The sequence below is a fragment of the Rhinopithecus bieti genome, unplaced genomic scaffold (assembly GCF_001698545.2).
Source record: "Rhinopithecus bieti isolate Rb0 unplaced genomic scaffold, ASM169854v2 scaffold_1853, whole genome shotgun sequence".
NCBI classification, from domain to species: Eukaryota; Metazoa; Chordata; class Mammalia; order Primates; family Cercopithecidae; genus Rhinopithecus; species Rhinopithecus bieti.
Window position 1 is genome coordinate 325,830 of NW_016804151.1, and position 5,597 is coordinate 331,426.

The 5,597-nt window shown below is 39.9% G+C and overlaps 1 protein-coding gene across 2 annotated transcripts in view; it reads left to right on the top strand.

Annotated features, from left to right (window-relative positions):
* Window positions 1-1,808: 1,808 nt before the first annotated feature.
* FMO1 (flavin containing dimethylaniline monoxygenase 1) overlaps window positions 1,809-5,597 on the top strand; it is a 41,947-nt gene continuing 38,158 nt past the window's right edge. Inside the window, exon 1 of one of the 2 annotated variants that reach the window (XM_017866888.1) lies at window positions 1,809-1,960. The gene's annotated coding sequence lies outside the window, so the exon portion shown is untranslated. The remainder of the gene's footprint in view (window positions 1,961-5,597) is intronic. The other variant, XM_017866889.1, reaches the window with a different exon arrangement.

Genomic DNA, 5,597 nt, shown 5'->3' on the forward strand with positions numbered 1-5,597 from the left:
GCATCATCATCATTGTCATCATAATTACAATCATACATAGTATTCACTATGTACACACAAATCTCTTGACATAGATTATCTCTTCTAATCCCCACCACAACTATCTGATGCAGATGTTATTATGTCTGTTTTATTTACTTTTTAGAATTTTTTATTTTATTTTATTTATTTCAATAGCTTTTGGGAGAGTTGGTGGTGTTTTGTTACCTGGATAAGTTCTTAACGGTGATTTGTGAGGTTTTGGTGCACCCATCATCTGAGCAGTGTACACTATATCCAATGTGTAGTCTTTAATTCATCACCCCCCACTCCAACCCTTCCCGCCAAGTCCCCAAAGTCCATTGTATCATTTTTATGCCTTTGTACTCTCATAGCCTAGCTCCAACTTATGAGTGAGAATATAGAATGTTCAGTTTTCCACTCCCAAGTTACTTCACTTAGGATAATGTTCTGCAACTCCATCCAGGTTGCTGTGAATGTCTTTATTTCATCTCTTTTTATGCCTGAGTAGTATTCCACGGTATATATATAAGCCACAAATTATTTATCCACTCATTGATTGATGGGCATTTGGGCTGGTTTCATATTTTTGCAATTGCAAATTGTGCTGCTATAAACAAGCATGTACAAGTATCTTTTTTGTGTAATGACTCCAATTCCTCATTTTCAAGAAAGCATCAGCTGTAGTAGTATAGGGAGAATGCAAGATTGCCCTAAGCTCTCCTGGATAAGTATTCATGTTTCTCAGGCTAATGGTCAAAACTATTACAAAGTTCAGCTGGAAGTTTCCTTCTCCCTGTGGTCCCTCCCCAACTCCACTGGCAGCCCTCCCCAAGGACCCCTGTGAGATAAAGTCAGAAATGACTTCCCTGGGCACCAAGAGTACCTACAGGGCTCTTCCCACTGCTTCTACTTTTATATTTTGTTTTGCTCTCTAAATTCATTTCAGCTCTAGGTAAGGTTAAATCCTCCTGTGATCTGGATTTTTAACAGGGATGTGTGTTTGGGCACTCACAGTTTTTCAGTTGTCTCATGGAGTTTGCAGCAGCAAGCCACCTCTTTCAAAGGTTCTGTGAATTCTTTTGGTTTTCTTGGTATGTTCATGCAGTACTTCTTGGAGAAAAATTTCACTATATGAGTCTCCACATGCTGTTCTCTCTGTGTAGAAGCCGCAAATTAGTCCTGCCTCCTATCCACCATTTTCTAACAATCTGTCATTAACCATTTCAAAGTATAGGATTCAGCGGCATTTAGTACATTCACAATGCTTGTAACCACCACCTCTATCCAGTTTCAAAACACTTTCATCACACCCAAAAGAAAACTCCATACTCATTAGCAATCCTTCCCCATTTCCTTCTTTCCCCAGCCCCTGGCAGTCACTTGATTATGCCTATTTTAAATTGAGGAAACTAAAGCTGAGAAAAGTTATACAATTTTTCCAACGTGACTCTGATAATAATAGCTGGTGAACACAATAATTTTTACAAATTGAGTTTACTAATGTGAGTAATATATGATTTTTTAAAAATAATAATTGTCTCTAAGGGTGAAATGGATCAAAGTCCTTAAAAGTGAATCTGTGGTGTAGCAACTGTTAACATAGTTGTCTTATTTTATTCTCATCCCCTTAGAGAATAAAATTGATGAACAAGTGAGGATGCTGGTGTAACTCCCTAACTTAGTTTACAGTCTGTAGGCAGAAGAGTGAGTCTAAAGTACATACCACCAGACAGTGTTTCTCCTAGCATTTCACTGTTACGTCAATCAACAAGTTAAAATATAAACAACAGCTAACTTTGGGTTTCAAATTTAACATTCCTTATCTCTTAGACCAGGTTCATCCACTGTGCTGTGGACTCCCAAGCCAGCACTGCTCATGCGGATTCATTTTGATTTCTGCTAATACCAGAGTCTTCTGTGGCAGAGCTACTGGCACCAGAAATTACAAGTACATAAAGTAAGTAACTAGATATAATCTCGGATTTCTTTGGATGAGGAAGGTGGGACCTGGATTTTTCCTGTTTTGTTGTTGTGCTCCAGGGAAGAACCACCTTATCAGAAAGCAGCTTTCTCTGGCCAACCCTGGCTACTCCTTGGCCCGAAGTATAGGAGTAGTAAGGAGTAGTAAATGTTTGGATACTTATAATGGAACAATATCATTGATCCAACCGATTAATAATCTACCCAGCAGTATACTTATCTATGTCTTCCATGTACACACATAAGTATACTGCTGGGTAGATTATTAAGTGGTTGAATCAAATGGGAAAAACTTGGATTTCTAATGCAAGAGGAAAAGTCATTTTTTTAGTGCTTCCATCAGCGGCTTCTAATATTGTATGAGATCATAGCTTTTGAAGGGTGACTACCAAATGTTGGCATTTGGCACAAGTGGGAAGCAAAAGGCAAGCCCCTTTAGAATTTGATTAATCTGTTCTGTCATGTCATCTTTTTTCTGTTGTTAAAAGTGTTTCATGCTTCATTCTGTGCATTAGGTCAAAATTTATTGATTTCCATGTGATTGGCAGATCTTTTTTACTAATCCCGCTCCAGCTAAATTCACAAGATTATAAACATCAAGGGTTTGAAAATCATTTTTAGATATCCAGGTCTATGCTATCTGTTTTGCAGATGGAGAAACTGAGTCCTTGGTTATTTCTTAGAGTTTCCCCTGCATCCTAGGGAACCTGCTATGGCCTTGTAACTGGCACAGAGGACCTAAAGCCTGGGAGAACTTTTGTTATTTGCTTGTTGTGGTTAGGAACATTTGAGTAAATGAGGAGCTGCTGCTAGCGGACAGAAATCCCAGAGTATGGCCCTCCTCAGACCCAAGTCTTACTAGCTGTTCTCCTTTGTTCCCAGGGACTAAGTAGGTACCTTCACCCACCCCAACTGCCATCCAGCTGAATCTCTGATTACTCCTGAAATGTCACAACCCATTTGAGGAATAGGGTATCATTGTGCAGTCTGTGCCAACCAGTATTCTGAAGTATTTTCATGCACTAAGGTGTAGGGGTGGGTGGGTGTGTGCGTGTGTGTGCGTGTGTGAGAGAGAGAAAGAGAGAGAGAGAGAGAAAGAAAGAAAGGAAGGAGGAGAAGATGGGGAATGCATAAATAGAGGGCTGGATACAAATCTGACAGTGCCAATGGCTTCCTAGTAAATGCATAGGTGAGTCACACTGGAAACAGGTAAACATTGGCTAATTGATACAGTGCAAGGTTCAAATATAGTATCATATGCATTTTCTTGGCAGTAGCAAATAAGATCTCCAGGTCAATAAAATAAACTCAGAAAGTAAGACTCCTGCCCAGGAGTTTTCAACTTGCTAGGTTCAAGGAACCCTTGGTATGCGAGTTCTTCATGGTGCCCCCAGATTATAGTTCCTCTTATTAAGCAGACAAAAACTTAATAATTATTTACGTTCTAACAACTCTGTAGTTGTTTGAACAAGTAATATACAAACTAAAAGAAAAATATTTTTATTTCATTCTTAATCACAATTACTTAATAATAGGGTTTATGTACCTGCTGAGCTCTGCACAACTTCTCAAACCTTAGAATCAGATCAGACATGATCCCTTCACTTCTGTTCCACCTCGGTTTTCATGCAATACTTGCTTTTTGTCATAGCAATTGCCAAACACCCAGCTTTGCAAAGATATGATGTCACCAAATGGAACACAGTCTTATAAAATATTAAAACTGTCAACTACTTTCGACTAATACTTAGCACAGTGTTCGACTGACATCAAGAATCACTGTGCTTCTTCAAAATTTTAAAATAACTCACGGTACCTCTGCAGTTTGGGCAAGGCAGGCCTTACTTCATGTTCAGACCCCTCATGATCTATTGTCCTGCTAAACCAAAGCAGACACTCAATCTGACTTCTGTAAATTACATATTTGTATTTTACAACTTTAAAGTAGAAGAAGCAGTATAAAATTCACCAAAAAAAGGCATATTAGTTTCTAACCCTGTAGTTAAAAATCAGTCACTTTTATACAACCAATAGTGATTTCCCAACTCATTTAATAATTTTATGTTGCTTAAGTTATTTTACTTCTTTTCTAATTCAATTTTCACCCATTGACATCTACCTTCCTAATTTAGTCCTATTTTCTTATTTTTATTACTTATTTCTTTTATATTTAGCTTTACTGAAGCTTTTCTCATTAAAATAATAATAAATTTATTTTAAAACTTCCAACAAAGGAATGGCCAAATTTTATTAAATATCCATGTTGGGATGGGAAAATATTAAAGGTAATTATTATAGAGATAGACACAAATCTTCTTGGAAGGCCAATAAATTTGCATAACTTCAATAATAGATATGGTTGAAGGCAACCTGATCTTTACCTTTAGTTAAACAAATTAAAGTAGTAACAAAGGAAGGCAGAGTAGTTTACCTAGCTAGTTTGTTTACTCATATGATCTTAAAACTAACCTTTGATGTACCGCAGGTGCTTAAGTGCTTTTTACTCGGGAAGTCCATAATGTCAACTACCCTCTAATAGTGTTGACTCAAGCTTCTGTTAATTAATCTTACTGAATAAATGTGAGTCTGACTAGCTGATCAGGGTCAAGTCACAACTGTTTACAGGACTCAGCAGGGAGCCTGTAAGTGACCCTCAGCCTGACTGGCAGAGCAGAATACATGTGTGTCAGTGTACTTTATTCATACGTGGCGGGGGTCAGGGGTCTGCAAGGGACAGACTCCCCGCAGCTGGTGCCCCCTGGAGAGGAGTGCTGCCGCAGTTGGAGCCCCGTGTGAGGGGCGCTGCCGCAGTAATGACTTACTGATTACTCACTGACTTGACCGCGGGGTTCCTTTTTTCACCTTCGTTTTCGGGCGGTCCCTTGCGTTTCCTTCACAGCATTCCTCGCACAGTTCCTCACACAGCGCCTCACATGTGTCACCAGCTGGGGCAGCACTCCTCTCGAGGGGCACCAGCTGTGGGGTGTCTGTCCCTTGCAGACCCCTGACCCAGTGACCGATGAATAAAGTATACTGACACACAGACATTCTGAGTGTCCCAGCTGCTTACAGGCTTCCTGCCGAGGTGCAACTGTTTACAAGGCTCAGCAGCAAGCCTGTAAGTGGCTCAGACCCTCAGCTGGACTGGCAGAGCAGAATATCTGTGTGTCAGTGTACTTTATTCATCCGTCGCGGCTCAGGGGTCTGCAAGGGACAGACTCCCTACAGCTGGTGCCCCCTCCAGAGGAGTGCTGCCGCATATCCACATAAGGAGCAATCACATTTTAAATGTTGTTTTTGCATTTGCACGGGAAATCACACTCCAGTAACAGCAGTGGCATGTCAGTGCACTTTTCACCCTAACAAAATCCCTATAAAGTGTTATCAATCACTCTAAATGCAAAGCAGTCACTAACAAGAAATTATTTTTAGTTTAAAAAAAAAGTGGTGTGAGGAGACAAAATTTTTTCTAAAGAAGCACACTTAAATATTTTAAACCACTTTGGTTTCCTCCAGGCCTCTCAGGTAGGCATGACCAGCTATAGGATGCGATGCCAGATCCTCTGATCCCACCCCAGGCCCTGCCCCTGCCCTCCCATGAATGTATATATATA